Genomic DNA, 19,768 nt, shown 5'->3' on the forward strand with positions numbered 1-19,768 from the left:
CTGCTGTAGGATTGGCCAGTTCCTTACAGACTTTGAAAATATCTGCAGTGTTGCTTGATGCCGCGGAAATGCAGGCTTGAATAAAGACTCTTTTTTGGAGTAGATGCAGAGTCAATATTGGCTTTGAAGGAGGCTGCAGGCCAGTTTGTCAGATGGTTCGTCCGCCGAATTCCATTTCCGCTCAGCTGCCCTACTTTTGCAATTAAGGGCAGCCAGATCGGAGTCGTATCAAGAGTTGCATTTTTTGGAGGGCGTCAGTCGGACCCTCATGACAGGGGCAAGAGTATCAAGAGTGTTGGCGATAGAGATTGAAGTTAGCGTGTGCTATGTCAGGATGGGAGTCAGCCGCCAGAATGGGAGGAGGAGAGTAGGTGGAGGCAAAGGCAGCCACTGTAACTTTTTCCATGGGTCTGGTGACTTTGAAGTCGAGTGGCCGTGCCGAGTGTGCCGTTGCAAGAGGAGAGGAGAGCTTCAGGTGTGCTGAGAGAAGAGAGTGGTCAGTCCAAGAGAGAGAGAGGTAGTGAGAGGAATAGAGAGAGGGATGTCAGTAGAGATGAGAGCATCTAAAGGGTGGCATGCGGTGTGCATGGAGCCATAGGGTAGGATAGAGAGGTAGAGAGAGTTGCAAAGGTTGCGAAAAGGACCTGAGGAGTCAGGAGAGTCCAGATGGATGTTGAGATCACCCATTAGCAGGAGTTGGGAGGAGGAGGAAAGTATAGAGGAGGCCAGGTCAGCCCATTCCGAGAGGGAGAGTGGACTGTCCTGGTGGCCGATAGACAGTGGCCATAAGGAGAAAGTATTTAGGAGAGAGTGAGAGCATGCAGACTAGGCACTCCAAGGAGGAGTAGGCCTGAGTGGGGTTCATGGACACAGGTATCCATTCTGGGAAGATCATCGCCACTCCCCCCTGTCGTCTTAGGCCTGGGCACAGAGAGGATTTTTTAGCCTTCAGGGAGGAGTGTGTCAAAGCATGGATTGGAGCTATTCTTGCACCAGGTCTCAGTGATGACGAGCACATCAAGATCCATGAGTACGAGGAGGTTGCAGATGTCAGACGAGTGTTTGACGGCGGAGCGAATGTTGAGAGTGGCAATGTGGAGCAGCTTGCCATCTTGGAAGGTCTTCCTCGGGGGGGCACAAGGGACAGTGATCCCCCCCCCGAGGGTGGCAAGAGGGCCAGAGGGATAGTGGAGGATGGCGAAGGAGCCAAGGCGGACAAGGGAGCCGGGACAGTACGGCAAGGCAAGGGTGCCTGTGCCGAGGAGGATGAAGGCACAGTGGGCAAGGAACCTGTGAAGTGGAGGATGAGGGCACAGTGGGCAAGGGGGCCTGTGCAGAGGAGGAGGATGGCACAGTGGGCAACGGCGCCTGTGCAGAGGAGGAGGAAGGCAACAGAGCCTGACCTGGAGGGAGAGGGTAGGTTAGCGAGGCGAGGGAGGAGCCTCTCAAAGAGAAGAAGGTTGGGTTGAGGAACCTGAACTATGATGGTTCCATTGAAATAGACATTAATGAACGCTGTGGAGATGGCGAAGAGGTCAAGGAGAAACCCACCAGCGAGTGCCACCATTAATGGGAGAAGATGGCCAAGTTAAGCCCAAAAGTGCATTGTTGGCTGTCAGATCACAAGACTGCCAAACATAAAAGGGCTGATTTCTGGAAAGTCAAAATTATGTGTGCCCTTTATGTGAATGACACGGCCAAAAAAGCCAGAGGCCTAATTTCAACTACATGGACAGATACCCAAAAGTATAGCTTTGCTACAACAGCGAGATGCCACGGAGAAATGTGTGCTATTATGCAGCTTGGAGGGAAATGAATACATTGTAGATGAAACTCCCCTGCAGGAGTACATTCAAAAGCACGTGTGTGCTGGTGCATTACAAATGCCATATCATATCATATGTCACATCAAGGAAACTGGTGGCTGCGAGAGTGAAGATGCAGGAGTAAAATGCATCTCATGTGATACAAGACATTGACGTAGACATCATGCAATGGAAATAAAAATGCATTTTAAAAGTACTAATTTCGGTTAATCAGAGCACTGAAAACCTTAGTTTAAGCCCGAAAAAAGCCTTCCCCCCACATCAAATTCAAAGATCAAGACCTGCTCACCTCCCGTTACATGCACCAGACATTTGCTCACCTCTTTGAAGTCAGAGCTTAGGCCTGGGAAGAGGTTTTATTAGGATGAATGACAATGATGCAGCTAATGGACGGTGAACTCTGAAAAAATAAATAAAAAAAACAGAAACATTCTAAATTAAATTCAGTTTTGTGTTGAAGCCCTGAGCTGATGTATCCTCTGCTCAATGAAGATAAGGACACAGATGGTCCTCAACCCTGGGAGCAAAACATGTTAAGTGGTTAATTGCAGGCTTGAGTCAACAAAAGCCAGATGCCAGGCCTACATACAGGTAATGGGAAGATACACGTGTTGTTTGATTGAACTAATAATATGTATGTAATTAATAGGTTGTCATAGGTTTATATGTCAATTAACTTGAGAACCGTGGCACTTACAAAAATGGTTCCAATGTTCCTGAAAGACTATGGAAAGACCCTTCTGATAATACAACTCCCCTCAAAATTCGACCTTGTGAACAAGAGTTATTAGTTAAAATGTGATTGCAGCTTCCCAGAAAAAATTACAGACCAAAGAGCCAGGTACCTTGTAGCTAATGGAACCAGACACGTAAAAATCCCATGATTCTAATTTGTATCCTTTTTGTGGAAATCACACAAATCTTCCAGTCGCACCTGCAACTGCTTGCTGTCATGCGACACAGTGCATTGCGACCGCATGAGCAGATGAGTTCAGAAATATATAGTCTGTGATGCTTATTTATAGAAGAAAAGTGTCATGTTGAACATTTGTAAGTACATATCTGAAGTGTTCAGAAATGCTATCCTAAATGGGTGGAGCCATAACTACCAGAAATGGAGCCTAGTAATGAAAAGGGACCAATTGGACAAAAGGGGCTAGGCCTTGTTTAAGGGGGAGGACAATCGATGTTCAATCCGAATCATGAGCCAAGAAACTGTCACCTCATCATTTAGATATTTTGTGGTGCGATTAGGGGTTTAAAAGAAGACACACAATGGGGAAAGGGAGATCTCTTTCCAAAATGAGGATTGTTTGTCCAGAATGATGAGCTGACTAAAAAGAGCTGCCTGAAGTGATCTGAGTTGTCAAAGATGCGAGCTCTATAAAACTATTGGAAGGGAGACAGAAGAAGGTGGATGAGACCAGGAGAAAGAGTCCCATCTGGAGGTAACCAGGACAGAGGGATTGATGCTGCAGGCGATCCATAACTGAGTCTGGAGGGGCAGTCTTGCCAGATCCCTGTGCTTCCCATGAGATGACCCTGGAGGCTTGATGACTTTTCCTGAGCACAAAACCCAGAGTGATTTAAAGTAAGTGCATAAGACAAAGCATTGGTGGGGTTCTATTTGAATTAATATCTTCCCTTTATTGATTCAGTGGACACAACATAGTAGATCCCTAGCATTTTCTAATTAATTCATAATTTAATTAATTCCCACATAGTCAACGGACACTAGAGTGATTTTGAGAAACTTCAAAATTCCCAACATCCATCCAAGTGATGATAAAGTTATTGGGCCTCATTACGGGTCCAGCGGTAAACGTGCTGGTGCTACAGGTGGATTGTAACCGGACCATTAAAAATTTGCTGGCGCCTGACTTCCCGGTGCCACAGCCTCATTACGAGTCTGGCGGCCGGGAAGTCAGGCACCGGTACTCTATGGGAGGGAGTGGGGACAAGGAAGCACTGGCACCGTTGATAACAGTGCCGGTGCTTCTGTGTAGGGTATGCGTACCGTGACCGCTGCACCCGGCAGGGTCAGACCTGTCGGGCACAGCGGCTCCGGCATGCAAACACATAGTTTGCCGGTCTGTAAACAAGGATGCCAGTGAGCTTACGGCACCCTTGTTTCCGAACCACCAACAATGTAATGAGACCTATTGTCTATTAAAGTGATTGGGTATCCTTACATTATTCTTGGCAACCCCACAATCCCCTAAAGTGGAGAGATGTATTACCACAAGAAATTCCCAGCTGTTCACTATTCCCCGGACCCTGCCTTAAAGCAGAGGGGTTCCAAATGATAAACTGAATACCCGGATCTTTGCTGTCTTCAAAGTGAAACCAAGTTGAATATCTGAGTTAACAGCACACTCTCTACTTACTGAGAGTGAGAAAGAGACTCCAAATTGAAGAGAGATTTTTCACTGCATATAGTGGTAAAGGGAAAGTGCTGCATATATTGAGAAGTATTTGTTAAATAATGGTTGTGCTAGAACCTTACTAGAATTGGAAAGTGTGAAGGGGGCGGTGTCAGAAATAAAGAGCACTGCGCATGTCAGATGTCTTGTTACCCACAGAAACATGCTGCAGGTATTTAAGTGAAACCACTTACCAAATACATTGTCAAATAATATTGCCATGTTATGCAGTGTTGTATTGATTATGATTATATATGGGGTCATTTTGAGTGTGACTCAAACATCTCAAGTATTCCCTGGACCTGTGTTTACTTTTCATGTGACCAGGAGGAAGTTCAGATCAGAAATGAAAACTGCACATGTTGTTGTGTCCTCGATATTTTGTGTATTTTATTATCAAAAGTGAATGTTGTTCAACAGGGAATATTTTCTGCCACAGAGGGAGGGGTGTGCATTTGGATAATTATCGGCCTGCTCTTGGCTTCCATATGGTGAAAAGGTGGGGGGAGGTGCACGCTGGTCTTATGAGTCATGAACAAAGCTGGACAAGAATCACATTTTTTTAAATTGGTGTGGTGCTCTTGATTGCGGGTGGAGGAACCAACTTCCCGAATTCATTGTTGCCACATAAATAGCTCCTAAATAATTGAAGACCAGAAGGAGCTATATGGCTCAGAATACATTGCCACAATCCATCCTGAGCTAAGACCATGCAACATTCTGATGGGCCTGCTTCGCTTTCACTTTCCGTGGTCTCGAGGGGGTGGAGGAAGATTACCGTCAGGTGTGGTGCTCCAGGTGCAGCCAATGATCCCGTTTTGTCCCTGTGTGATACACTAGTACAATAACTGCCTACAGGAGCACTTTGTTCTTGCATTCAGCGTCTTTCCAGTCCCTCTTATTTTAAACTGCAATTTCCTGCTGTTGCCAGAACCTGCTTCTGTCCCAGTGCCCTTGTTCCATGATGGCAGCCCTTGGTTTTCTCTCCTACAACCCTGTGCTGTCTGCCTTCAGTTCCCTTGCTATGTTCCCGTAGTTGCTTTACTACTCTGCCTGTGGTTCCTGTGCTCCCCTTGCCCTGTTCCCGCAGTTGCTTTACTACTCTGCCTGTGGTTCCTGTGCTTCCCTTGCCCTGTTCCTGCAGTTGCTTTACTACTCTGCCTGTGGTTCCTGTGCTTCCCTTGCCCTGTTCCTGCAGTTGCTTTACTACTCTGCCTGTGGTTCCTTTCCAGAGCTTGATATTCTGACTGCAGTTTTTTCACTTCTGTAGTTTCTTTTATTCTACTCCACAAGTCAGCGACAGTTTCAGCAGTCTGACCTTATGAAGAAAGTGTCATGTGTAGGCACCGATTCTGCCCCCTATGGGATGGTAAAGCCGCGTTTGTGACACCATGAACGAATTCCCCTCATATAAGTAACTAGCCTAGGCCGGACAAGGCCTGTTAGTAGAAGGTACTGTTAATGGAATGTATTGGTTAGAGACTAGTGGAGCGCTATACACTTGGAGAGCAATCTACATTGCAATAGCATTATAGTGCCTTAAACGACAAGAATCACTCAAAGTGCTATTGGCCTGTATTGGCCTATATAAGCATCATATTGTAGAGGGAGCGTTGTAGTGTTTTTCCATTTCATTGCTGAATGTAACCATTCATTTTAGCTCAGTAGTCTTTATATATGTAGATATATGCGCGGTAGCGGCCGGGTAGTTCTAGTTAAGATGCTCAACCTCTAGGAAGAGCACTTTTTGGGCAGTTTATAACTTTGTGGCCGTTTGACCAATCGTCACTATACTTTGCAAAAAAAAAGTATATGGCAACTTCCAAATGATTGCAATATTTTATTGCGGTTTCATCAAGGGGGGGGGGGTGCAAAGTTACATGGGGTCCCAACATTTTTGAAATCCTCATAGACAAAATGGAAAAAAAGTGCTCACGCCTACAGGCCAAACTGCTAGACGGATTTGCACCAAACCTGCGCGAGGAGTGGTGGCTTGGTCCCGAAAGCGTGCATTTGGAAATTTGGTGTAAATTCGTCCAGTCGTTTTTTTTTTTCAAATGGCCAAAAGTTGGCCGCAAAAAACTAGTGATATCTTTTTAAAAAAAAATGTTTTATTGTATAGTTAAATTAATAACTTGTTCATACAGTCATCATATAAAAGATATATCTCATCATGAAAGTATATTGTTTCGCTAACATCAATGTATCACCATTTGGACACGTATTGATGCTCCAATTACAGCTATTATCGCATGGATTTCTTTGCATAACCTGGTGAAGAATATTATACAACCCTCATGGTTCCCAGACATGAATGTGGTCCACAACTCATTGGGATTAGTTGTCATGTGACGGCCCGAGGCTTTAATCGCTTTCAGCTGGAGAGCCGTCATTGCACTGCAGAGAAACAAAAGGTGACTAATTGTTTCCAAGACCCATCTGCCACCGAACCGACAAAGTCTATGCTTCCTTGCAACCTTAGTCCAACACCCAGTTATCTCAAGCATTTTAACAGCGTTAAACTTGAGACGCAAATAGTACCTTACCTGGTGGTTTCCAACAAAGTCCCTAACATATGATGGAATCAATTGTCTTTCCAGAATGTAGGGGAAAAAACACTCAGCTGTTGATTTCGCGGCCAGGTCGACCGCCATCTGTTTATGGAAGTGGGCGTCTAAAGGTGTCCTCATTACTCGCTTATATTGGTTGATGTTCATTACAAGAAGATCCACACTGAGTTTTCCAAGCCATCCTTCAGCTAAATGTTTGAGGGCTCCCAGGGTGGAAGACTTCATGTATGCAAGTTTAGCGTTAAACATGTCATACAGCAAGCCCATGGAAGTATCACTCACAGCATGGACTAGCTTCCAGTACAAAGTGAAACAGGACAACATGATTCGTTTTCGTATCGGCATCAGATTGAATTCTAAGAAGAGCATTTCAGAGGACACATATATTGTGGTAGCCTTAAAATCCGCTTGAGGGACCGCAGTTCTATTCGAGAGGGAGCCTCAAGCGAACCAAGTGCCCATGCCTCGGAAACATAGCAAATGATCTGGGAAATCTTCATGGTGTATAGTTTGACCACAGGTCCCTCTGAATATCTTCCTCCCTTATAAGCAAAAGAACTTATGGCTCCAGATATTTCTGCACAACGGATTTCGAGTTTGTTCAGATGTGATGAGCACACAAGATTTGCATCAAACACAATCCCTAATTGGTGTATTTATTTACTATTTCAATAGGACCCCATTAAAGTTCCAAACACCTTGAACCACTTTTTTGTGAGGAGGTTTGAACACCATGATTCTAGTTTTTTTCGTGTACACTTTTAGTGAGTTGGTTTCAGAAAAGGAGAGGTTATCAGGAGAAATTTGTAGACTACCAGGGTGAGATCTAAAATGACTATGTCGTCAGCAAGCCAAACCACTGTACAACCTGGTTACAACCTGGTTACCCAGGTTGGGCGGTGTACATCCAGGATCCACCAATTCCCTCCCCATGTCAGATAAATACAAACTAGTGCAGCCCTGTTTCAGTCCCAAATTCGTATTAATACAAAGTGAGGTTCCACCATTACCCTCCAGTCTCACTTGTACTTGTGTCTCCTCGTGCAGTTTCATTATCATTTTCAATAAACCAGATGGAATCCCCCAACTAGACAACTTTCCACACAACCTTCCTTGATCCACTGTGTCAAATGCAGCGCTATAATCCACAAATGCTGGATAAATAGGGCGTCTTTGTATCTGACATGACTGTTGGATTATAATTGTAAGTGCTAGCACATTAACAGAAGTGGAACTTCCCTTGCAAAACCCAGTTTGATTCTATGGAATGAAACCAACTATCTTAGACCAAATTGTTAGTTCCTTGAGTAAGATTTTAGCAAAAAGTTTGGAGGGAACATCTAACATCGCAAGAAGGCGATAGTTTAGAGGATCTGCGTGGGAACCTTTCTTGTGCACTGGGACCAGAATGCTACCATGCCATGATTGTGGGAGCAATTGGGTAGCAGAAATGCTAGTAAAAAGGTATTGTAGAACATTGGTCCACAGACCAATGTCTGATTTTATCGGGAGGTTGCACAGCCCATCAGGGCCCGGATCCCGAGATGACCTGCTAGTACTGATGAGTCTAGCAACTTCATGTTAGGTTTTTTTAAATTGCCACTCATCCGACTGGGGAGGATTTACAGGTCATTCCGGACTGATTCCCCCAATTGTCTCATTAATGTAGGTGACCCAGGCAGATTCAACTACACCATTGATTATGGCAATACTGCTCTTATTTTGTTTATTAATGATCTGCCAAAATCTCTTGGAATCATTGGTTTGGGCAGTAATAACCAAGCTCTTCCACTTTTCATGCCCTCCAAACTGCCGGTGTTGTCGGAGCCATTTGGTATAATTTGCCCTGATTGTTTTCCGGCCAATTGCATATTCATCATGGTTGGTCTTATGTATGCTCTTATGTAGGGCCATGATGCGCATCTCTCTGTGCATAGCTTTTTTCTTATCGCTAATCAGCTCATCGTATCTGAATTTGTGAGGCTTTCCTGATCTGGTAGCCTGTCTTCTATTACACCCAGCATTTGGCAATATAGTATAATTAATGACTTGGACACAGTCCTCGTATTCAGACAATGATTGGAGGCCAAAGAGCAAGTCTATCTCATGTCGATGGATTGGCTCAGTTGCACAGAAATGTGTAAATACCATATGTGCTATTGCTGAAGCAGCTTCAAGTTTAGTGGGTGACCATGTTATACTAGTCATGGCATTATTGAGTGAAACATACCCCGTGTTTTCATCAACAAAATTACATTACAAAATTTTGTAAGTTAAGACTCAGCACAATAGGCAAATGATCAATCTCCTATCGTTGAATTCTATGGCGAGACAGGCGGCGAGCATTATGCTTTCTTTCTTTATTACTGCCAATCAGCACTTTCAAATTCAACATTTTTACTTTAACAAACTCATCAACATTTTGTTCATGTTCCCTTTTCTTGAACTAAAAGGGTTGTTAGTTTGTGCGCTTACATAAAATGTCTCTGAATGGACTACTGAATCCCATGAATCCCTGCTTTCTTGTAGTCCTGCCTGAAACAGCTCCTTGTCCAATCAGGCTCTGTCCTCCGCTATATGAGCCCCTTCAATGCGACAATCCTCTTCTTTCTTTGTTGCTGCCGAATAAGATAAGTACCATTTATAACAAAATGCCATTACTATACGTGTTAGGACATTTTCATAATTGTGTTAGCAGCGCCGTTATCATACTTATTGGCGCGCGTAGTAAACAAGAGTACACATTTTTAAAAAAGGATTTATTGAAGTTTGGCGCGTGTGTTTGGATCGCGTATTGTTTACCTCAGCAACTGTCAGAGAGCTGGGGCCGGAGCTGCGGGCGAACGCACCCGCGTTAGGCAGCCGGCCCCACCTCCTCATTCTCTCGTGAACGCACGGCCAGCTGAGGCCACTAGGACCCCGCAACGCCGGCGCGGGAAGGTGTTTCCCCTCTCACACCTAGCACACGGTGCGTGGAGGTCTCTAGGACCCTGCGGACACCAATTCACAAAGAGGCTTTTCCCTCCCATCAAGCACAGCGCAAGGAAGCGCCATATTTCGGAGTTCGACACCAACAGACTTTTCATCCAGTGGCGAGCATAATAGATTAAAAAAAAATAATAATAATCATTTGTGTGGCTTATTAGCTGAAGTGAAGTCCCCTCCAACAGCTACCTGTAGCTTAAGAAGATAATGGCACATTTCCACAGCCACACAGCCTCCCGGAGCACTTCCCCAGAGTGGAGTGCAGAGGAATGGGGAGAGCACCCTGCAGCTGAGGAAGAGGATCTTTCCCTCAACTTCAAGAGAGTCTCTTTCTCAAGCAGTATCGGAGGGTATGATGCCCCTAGCCCAGAGGCTAGAACACTTGGAAGCCACGCTGCAGAAGCAGAAGGCAGATAAAGAAGTTCCAAGAATGAAAAGGGCACTGAGCCCAGGGGAGGGGACATCAGCAAGACAACCCGAAGAAGAGGTTGAGGGCTGTAAGAAAGCTCGGAAGAGGACCCTCTCTTTGACGCCCCTGAACACCACAGAAGGGTTGAGTTTACCACCTCAAGAGTCAGCCGACCCAGTAAGTAGGCTTAAGAAAGCCTTCATGATGAGGGCGCAGTGCCGAACTCTCGACCCCCTATCCCAGGGGTGCACAATGAAGGGGAAGAGGAGGACGCAAGATACTCGCCGGACGATGAGGGCGAGGAAGACATCGTCATGCCTCAACCCAAATCGACCCAAGAACCTCGAGAGGAGGAAGACGAAGAGGTACTAGAGATGTTCGACCCCGAGGCGATTGCTCATCCCAGATCCTCTGAGTGGGTGCCTGCGCCCAGAGTGGCACAATATATGGTACTATACCTGCGAAAGCCACTGGATAAGGAAGTCAGGGCGAAGATGAGAGCGGAGTGTCCCAGGCCACTTTTACCAGGGAAAGTCACTGAAACAGCGGAATTGGATCCAAAGATGGGGACATTTGTCACGAAAGTGAAGAAAGATACAAAGGAAGGTGTAGATAGAGTGTGGCGGGGATGTCAGGACAGGGTACTAGACATGGCAGGTAAGGTCGCCAAAATAATGGATTTGGCCTCGTACGAGGCAGGAGGAGAAGCGAAAGGACTACTATTCGCAAAAGAAATGTCCGAGTTTGTTGTTGGGACATACTCGCCGATCGAGAAGGCGCAAAATTCCATCAAACGGATCTTCCCCGGGCTGGTTTTTGCTGGGACCGGACGGCAAAGAGGTCGGGCGTCTGGTCGTTTTGGGCAATTCAGAAGGCCTCAAGGACACAGAGCCCAATACTGGGAGAACCGGTAACAGGACAACTTCTTTCCATCTAGATCCCGGTTCCCCAGAAAACGCCGGGGAAGAGGCTCCTACAGACAAGCAAACGCGCCAAGCAATGAGTACCCAGCGAGCTGTTCTCCCTATGGGAGGCAGGACACGTTGGTTCTTGAATGCATGGGAAGAATTATCCAGCGATGCATGGGTATTGCAAGCAGTTTCAGGGATGCAGCTAGAATTTGTAGGCACCCCCACGCAAGCGTGAGAACCAGTGCAGATTCACATGCCCTTAGTAGAGAGACAGCAGCTATGCAGTGAACTCCGAAGCCTAGCAGACAAGGGCGCCATAGAAAGGGAGAGAATGCAAATCGAAGGTTTTCTCAGCAACATGTTTCTTGTGTACAGAGGGGAGAAAGTGAGACCTGTCATCAATTTAAAAACTTGAACATGTGGGTAGTGTACAGACAATTCAAAATGGAGGGGATTCCTCTCCTGAGGGACCTTCTCAGAACAGGAGATTGTTTAGTCAGGTTAGACCTGAAAGACGCCTATCTTTCGATCCCGATAGTGACTCATCAACAGAGATATCTCCGTTTTCGATGGGGAGAGGACATTTGGAGGTTCACCTGCCTGCCCTTCAGCCTAGCTTCAGCACCATGGGCCCGGTAGCAGCAGCTATTCGGCAGAGGGGGATCAGGATGATCTTATGCCTGGACGACATCCTCATACTGGGACAATGTGCCGCCAGCCTACGAGACCAAGCAGCGTGGGTGTGCAAACTCATGACCTCTCTCGGCTTCGTCTTAAACGAAGAAAATCGCAGAGGATGGACTTTCTGGGTTTCGTGATAGATACCAAGAAGGCCACACTAGAGCTCCCTGTAGCAAAGATAAAAGGTATCAAAAAGGAGCTAAGAGCGACAGTAGCGAAGAAAGTAGTGTCTCTTCGCAGCCTAGCTCGGATAGTCGGCTTACTCGCAGCTTCCATTCAAGCTATTTTCCCCAGTCCGCTACACTACAGAGCACTGCAGCGGTTGAAGATAAGACACCTCAGGGGAGGGCTAGGCTACCATCAGTTACTAACACTAGACCAAGAAGCCATCACCGATCTCCACTGGTGGCTACGAAACATGGAAGCCTGGAATGGCAGGGCCATTTTCGGAGATACCCCGGACACCGTCATAGAGTCAGACACGAGCAGAGCGGGTTGGGGGGCGCGATGCGGCTCCTTGCAAACAGGAGGGAAATGGTCCGCACAGGAACTAACACTCCATATAAATTGCCTTGAGCTCCTGGGAGGCTCTTTCGCAGTGCAGGCCTTTACCAAAGACCTAGCCAAATGCTGCGTACTTCTGAAAATGGACAACATATCGGCAGTCCGTTATATCAACAAACTGGGAGGGACCTCCTCCAGGATGTTAGCCGAGTTGGCAAAAGATTTTTGGCACTATTGCCTGAGACAAGAAATATCAGTATCAGCAGAATACTTGCCAGGAGTCCAAAACACGATAGCGAACTGGAATTTGTGATATTTGGTAGACTCCAGCGACTGGAGTCTCCCAGCTGAGGTTTTTCAGCTTTTCCAGACCTTATGGGGTCCCCTAGACACGACCTATCCGCATCCAGGCTGAATGCTCAGATACCCACATTTTTCAGTTGGAGGATAGACCCAGCTGCAGCAGGCACAGACGCTTTCCTGCAGCAGTAGAAGGGAGCAATTCACTACGCCTTTCCCCCGTTTGCGATGATAACGAGAGTTCTGGCGAAGGTGCGCAGAGAACAAGCAGAGTTGGTGTTGGTGGTTCCGATCTTGAAATCGCAGCCGTGGTTTCCAGTAGTGATGGAACTTTCTATGGATTTCCAGAGAGTGATTGCTCACAGGGTGGACATCCTTCGGGACCCGAACGGGCAATTCCATCCACTAGTCATGGGGACACACTCCGCCTGATGGCTTGCAGGGTTTCGGGCAGAGATGGCATCTGCCAGGAATTTCGCAACTCGCTTCCGAGTGTATCAGGGACTCGTGGGCACCGTCTACCATCAGGAGCTATGGTGCCGCGTGGAAGCGGTGGAGCGCATTCTGCGAGGGAATTGATACTAATCCCGTTTCAGCCCCTGTAGTACAGGTACTCAATTTCCTAGCACAGCGCTTTGCGGAAGATGCAGCATATAGGACTATTGGAGTGTATAGGTCGGCCATTTCAGCAGGCCACGATAAAGCAGAAAGAGCACTGATAGGTTAGCACCCAGCGATTTTACGACTTCTAAAAGGTATCAAGATGCGAAAACCCCCATGTCCCAAATACACAGCTCTCTGGGATGTACAGGAAGTCTTTAAGCTGTTCCTGGCATGGCCACATAACAATTACCTCTCACCATCACAGCTATCAGGGAAGCTAGCGATGCTTCTTTGCCTCATAGCTTGCAGGAGGGTATCAGACGTGAAGACCTTAGAAGTGGACAGAAAGATATTTTACCCAGGAGTGGCATTTAACGTAACAAATAGGACAAAGTCAAATTCATCGATTATTTCATACCCGTATTTTCCCAATAACGATAAACTATGCGTAGCGCAATGCATTAAAGATTACGAAGCAGCTACAGCGCAGTACAGGCCCAGAGGGGTTACTCAGCTCTTGATCGCGCATAGGAAACCATTTCACGCAGTAGCGACAGCCACTATAGCTAGGTGGGTCAGAGAAGTCATGCACTGGGCAGGAATTGATTCAGAGCAGTTTGGTGCTCATTCTGTAAGGGGAGCGATGGCTTCTAGAGCATTCTCAGCAGGAGTATCATTGCAAGACATTATGAAAGCTGAGGACAGGTCTAATGAATCTACATTCAAAACCTTTTATTTCAAGCCTATCTCCCAGATAGCGAATACAGTAATTGACAGCTTTGAACAAGCATAATGCTCGCCAACTGTCTCACCATAGAATTAAGATTGCCCATGCTGAGAGCGCTGGACAGTCTTGATTCTATTAAAGACAAGGAGGCGAGCATTATATCCCACCCGGTTATACGTAATATTAGATACGTAAAATAAATTTTAGATATTGTTGTTGCAACCTAAATGACATGGAAGAAGTAGAACCCACGCTTATGATTATTTGTCTATTGATTGCAGGAGAAGATCAGAAACAGACATGAGAGACATACATCATCAAGAGCAGGAAGTCAAGTCTAGTTCCATTGGAATGTTAAAGTTTAGGGGCTGCAGCTCAGTCAGTTGAAGTTGGCAGTTGCTGGCTAAAGTTGATTAGTTGTTCATCACCAAAGAAAGAGGAGGATTGTCCCATTGAAGGGGCTCATATAGCGGGGGACAGAGCCTGATTGGACAAGGAGCTGTTTCAGGCAGGACTACAAGAAAGCAGGGATTCATGGGATTCAGTAGTCCATTCAGAGACATTTTTTATAAGCGCACAAACTAACAACCCTTTTAGTTCAAGAAAAGGGGACATGAACAAAATGTTGATGAGTTTGTTAAAGTAAAAACGTTGAATTTGAAAGTGCTGATTGCCAGTAATAAAGAAAGAAAGCATAATGCTCGCCTCCTTGTGTTTAATAGAATCAAGACTGTCCAGCGCTCTCAGCATGGGCAATCTTCATTATAGCCATATCTGTTATCAGAATGGGATTATTTGCTTCGAATACATAATCTATGATGCTGGAGCTAGTAACAGTAGGCCTTGTAAACTGCGGTGTACAGTCGGAAGGTCTCGCTCCATTCACAATGGAATACCCTCTGGCGTATAGCAGGGTTGCCCAATTGATACTACGAGAACATGTATGATTTGGTCCAGCTCCCTCTACCGGACCAGTACAGTGAAGATCATTAACCATGTCCTCTTGATTGTGTTGACATGGGATACAAGAATTAAAATCTCTAAACAAAATCATAGGAACAGTTATTGTGATAGTTTAAAGCCAGTCTTCGAGTTCCTTGAGTACCATTGTGTGCTCTAGGGCATAATGGGGGTGGGTCATAGATAATGGCAGGTCTTTCTGTTCAAGTGAGTCTGTAGAGGACAACTTGCACACAAAAATTTTCATAGACGAACAATGAACCTTAGTAAGCAAGTAGGGCTTTTTTACTCCAATTAAAAGTCCCCCCTTCGGCTGGCCTTTTTATCCCCTTAATGGCAAGTTTTTGAATGATGGACCAGCCGTCTAAGACCAAAGGATCTACCATCCCGGTCTCTTGAAGTGTGATTAAAGAAAAACCATCTATATGGTCGTACAAAGCATGCTGGTCATATAGGTGTGTGTGACACCTCGTGTTCCAGCTTAAGAAAAAGAAGGGACTATTAGGAACACTACAATTGCTGCTGTTGTACCAGCCCAGAATCTTTGATAACAACATGTAGAGGTTGGACAACTTCAGTGGACATAGTGAATAGCTGGTCAAGGTTGGGCCATCTGTGTGGGACAATCTGCTGCCTTTATGAGTGGTCAAATCAGGAACTTTTTTACAAAGGAGTGGAGAACATTTGTATCCAGCACGAAATAAATACTGAGAGTATTCCATGACGTAATCAACTATCCCGTCTGGGAAGAAGTATACCAGCAAAGTTTCAAATGGAGCATCTTCACATTGATGCACTATCTTTATATCGTCTGCATAAATGTTTCATAGCGGTATGATGGTTTGGAACAGCTCCATTATCTGACACCGATTTAGTTAGTTACATGATTCCTGGGGGAAAAGGCCTCTAATTTGTAAGGCTCAATGCTCAGACTGGGCATTGGGGGGGGACCCCATTGCCCCCACCAGAATTGAGCGAGCATAGCAGGCTGCACTTGCCCCATAAAGCATGCCTTTCATTAGTGGCACTGCTTCTAAGTGCACCTATGATCTCCACAGCCTTCAGGGCTGATGAGGGGTCGTGGCTATCCTTTGGACTCGCTGGATTAGGCACTTTGTTGTTTGCCATGTCCGTTAACTCCGGAATGTTGAACAGGTGTTTCAGGTTGTAAACTGGAGAGTTATCAACTCGGCTCCCACCTCCTGCTGCCGCAGGTTTGTGTCGGTTTTTACAAGCACCCTTTTTCTTCTCGTCCAGAATGCCACTAGCAGTGGTGGAAGATAGTTTAGCTTGTGGGGCAGATTTAACAACCTTAGATTGTACCTGTGGGGTTTCCTTGCCAACGTGAGGCAGAATATTGCTTGCGTTCAAAATCGTGAAAGATGTTTGAATCAAAGTTGGATTTCTTTTAAGAGGACCTTTAGTATTAGACTTCATAACACCATGGTTTAGATTGACTGCCTTTTCATTGGTCCACGCCAAGCTTTGTGAGGACAGGTCTTCCATAGCGTTAGGTCGTTCTGCAGTATCAATGGTGTTGTTGCGGTTGATTACAGTTGGATCATTGAGAGAATGTTTATTGGGCAGGCCTATCCCTCTGAAGACAGGAAACACCTCGCCTGGGCCTGCTTCCTCAGTTATCTCTGACGGGATATCTAACAAAGATTTTTGGTTGGTGTAGATTTTGTTCCCATATTTCTTCGCCTGGCAAATGACACGCCTTTTTTTTCGTGCATGGCAAGGGGCACGAACACTGGGGAAAAGTGATTTGCTTGTTGTAGGTATCGTATCAACCTGATTTTTATCAATACCTAGCAGGTCTCCCGGTGGGTGTGTAGAGGGTGTCAACCGCTCGACGTTTGCCCCTATTTCTGCAATCTTGTTTACAAGGGATAATTGTGTAGTTTCCAAAGATTTAACATCACACGCTAGAATAGCGTATGTGTGTTCTTAGTGCTTCACAAGTTTGAGTATTTCATCAGAGCGGGAGAGTAAAGTCGAGAGAAGGTTCTCTAGAGCGTCGAACATAGCTGCAGAGTTGAGACTGCTTGTACTGTGCACGCTAGGTGAACCAATCAAAAAAGCCATAGCATGATTCGGGGAGACAAAAAAGGTTCCATCCTGATGTATCCCAGAGTTGTTGAAAGAAGATAAAAAGGGATCATTTCTGATGTTGGATAAATTAAGATCATGTAGCATTTTGATAGGAAGTACTTCCACCAGAATCACCACTTTGTTCATGTTTGCAATCTCAGGCTCTGTTGTTGGCATGGTGCTCGGTGGAATGACTCCAACATTTATAGCATTAGTGTCATGCGCAGTAGGAAGGTCAGGCACACCAGGCACATCGCCTTACAGAACACTCATACCTGCGGTGATTCTCTGACACATAACACAGCGAGAATCTCCAAGTCACAGTCAGCCCTTCACATGATCACGCTACCTGTGGTGCGAGGGAAGCGTCACCAACTTCCAGGCTCTATCAGAGGGCGATACCATTTGTTCCCTCATTTCCGCTGGCAACTGCCATGGAGATTGCGAGAGGGCTGGAGCAAGAGTAATCGACGACAACTACTTCCTGGTTCCAGGCCGAACTCTCGGTCACATGCCCTGAGCTCTGCTCACGTGACCAGGAGTCGGCAGGTATAAAAGCGAGACACTTTGAATCACTCGTCGCTTCACAGCTGTTTCGCAACACTGTTTGGCGTTTTCGATTCATGTTGGATTCATTTGGTTACAGATCTCAAGCTTACGGATTATGGACTGGGTTTTCTTGTTCCTTGGATTTGGCATTTGGTTTCTGCTTGGATTTATGGACCTTTTGACTTTAGCTCACGTTTCACGGATTGATTGGATTACCCTTATCTGCTTTGTCAAGTATTCTACGCTCTCCAGAGTTCCTCGAACTGCTACGTTACCACAGTTTTCAGAATACTTCCAAGAATCCTCAGGTGGTAGCCAGCGCTGAGTTTCTGGCGTCTTGGATTTGAAGGATTACCGACGCTTCCCTGCACCACAGCCTCAGAGTTACTGGCAGTTAGAAAATAATCCTTGGGTAAGGCCTATTTCAATAACAGTTACATTGTTGACAGTACTGTGTTTGTTTGTACTAATACCTAATTCATTCCACAGCTCTGGCGTCCTCGGCGGCGTCTGTTCCTGCGAAACAACAACAACCACCTGTGGCCTCAAGGCTCGCATGGGGAGTGATTTTTCTTCTCTCCGTGTGGAACTTGGGGACAGGGGCCTATATATTCTTCACAACGAGTCAAGTTTTGACAGACTGTGAAGCCGTGGGTTGTGTTGAATATGGAGGCTGCATCCGACGACCCTAGTGGCTGCATTGGTACAGGCAATCACAGTGTTGAGGGCGGATATGCCAGCTGCCAATACCGCCATACATCAACGGTTAGACCTCATCCAAAGTACTCACAATCCCTTACTCGCTGATGCAGAGTTTGGCGATTTGGCGGCAGCCCCACCAGCAGTAGCGCCACCTATTGTTCCCACTGTAGCACCTCAAGTTCCCGTATTGGTACCCACGCCCTTTCCTTTGGCTGCTCCAGAAAGATTTCATGGGGTTCCCCGAAAATTTCGTACATTCATAAACCAATGCAAATTGCATTTTCTTTGTAGACCACAGGCCTTTCCCGATTCCACCACAAAGGCAGCATTTACATTATCTCATCTAGCTGGTACAGCTGCCGCCTGGGCAAACCCATTACTGGAAAACAACAGTCCTGTTCTTTATGATTTTGACTTACTAGTCTCAGGTATTTGACACACGCCACACGGCCCAGTCCTGGGATCTTGAGTTATTGGAATTATCTCAAGGAAAGGGTTCACTCATAGAATATATTGCCCGATTTAATCAATTGGCCGCTGAGACCTCTTGGCCTGAAGCAAAGAAAGCAGTAGTGTTTTACAGAGGATTCAGTAATTCCATGAAGGACGCCATGGCTGTCATACCCTCTTTGCCCACACAACATGTTGAACTAGTTGACCTCGCCCTACAGATAGACGCACGGCGTTCTGAACGTAAAAATGAAGCAGGGTTTCCTAATACAGTTCAGACCTCCTCTCCCACAGATACAGGTGGTGAACCCATGCAGATAGGCGGAATCCGCAGTCCGATTTCCCAAATTGAGCGAGAACGCTGTAGAACGGACAACGCCTGTTATTATTGTGGCTTAAATGGTCATTTTGTAAAGACCTGTCCTCGGCGTCCTAAGACTAAAAATTCGGTTTTTCGGACTGCTCAACCCTAGATTCGAGGGCCGGATCGAGCAGTTCATCCACTCCCTCAGAAATTACACCTGCTTTTGGGAGGGTTGGGCCAGTGGTGGTACAAGCTACTTTGAAACCCACTCCAGAGGTCACTCACACAGTTTCTATTGTTATTGATTCAGGTGCCACAGGGAATTATGTTGATATAATTTTGGCTAAGTCATTGAATCTACCCCTGGTTACCAAGCAACACCCAGAACCCGTACATGCAGTTGATGGCACGGCATTGATTTCCGGTCCGATCAGACAACAAACTGCCCCAATCACCATGAATATACAGAACACCCATCAGGAAGTGATTTCCTTTGACTTAATCTCGACACCATAGTTCGGATTGATATTGGGTATTCCGTGGTTGAAACAACATAATCCCCTGATTGACTGGAAGTCTGGGCATGTTCATTTTGAGTCGGAAATATGTCAACATTTTTGCCTCACCGCACCCAAAGGCATTGATTCACCCCCACCTGCTTTGGGGGCCATAGCACAACTCACGTTGAATGATGACACTTCTTCTTCATTATCAGAGCCACACTTGGTGGGAGCGGTTGTAACTGGCATTCCTTCTGAATACCAAGATTT

This window comes from Ambystoma mexicanum, chromosome 4q (genome assembly GCF_040938575.1).
Source record: "Ambystoma mexicanum isolate Mex_15411 chromosome 4q, UKY_AmexF1_1, whole genome shotgun sequence".
Taxonomy (NCBI): Eukaryota; Metazoa; Chordata; class Amphibia; order Caudata; family Ambystomatidae; genus Ambystoma; species Ambystoma mexicanum.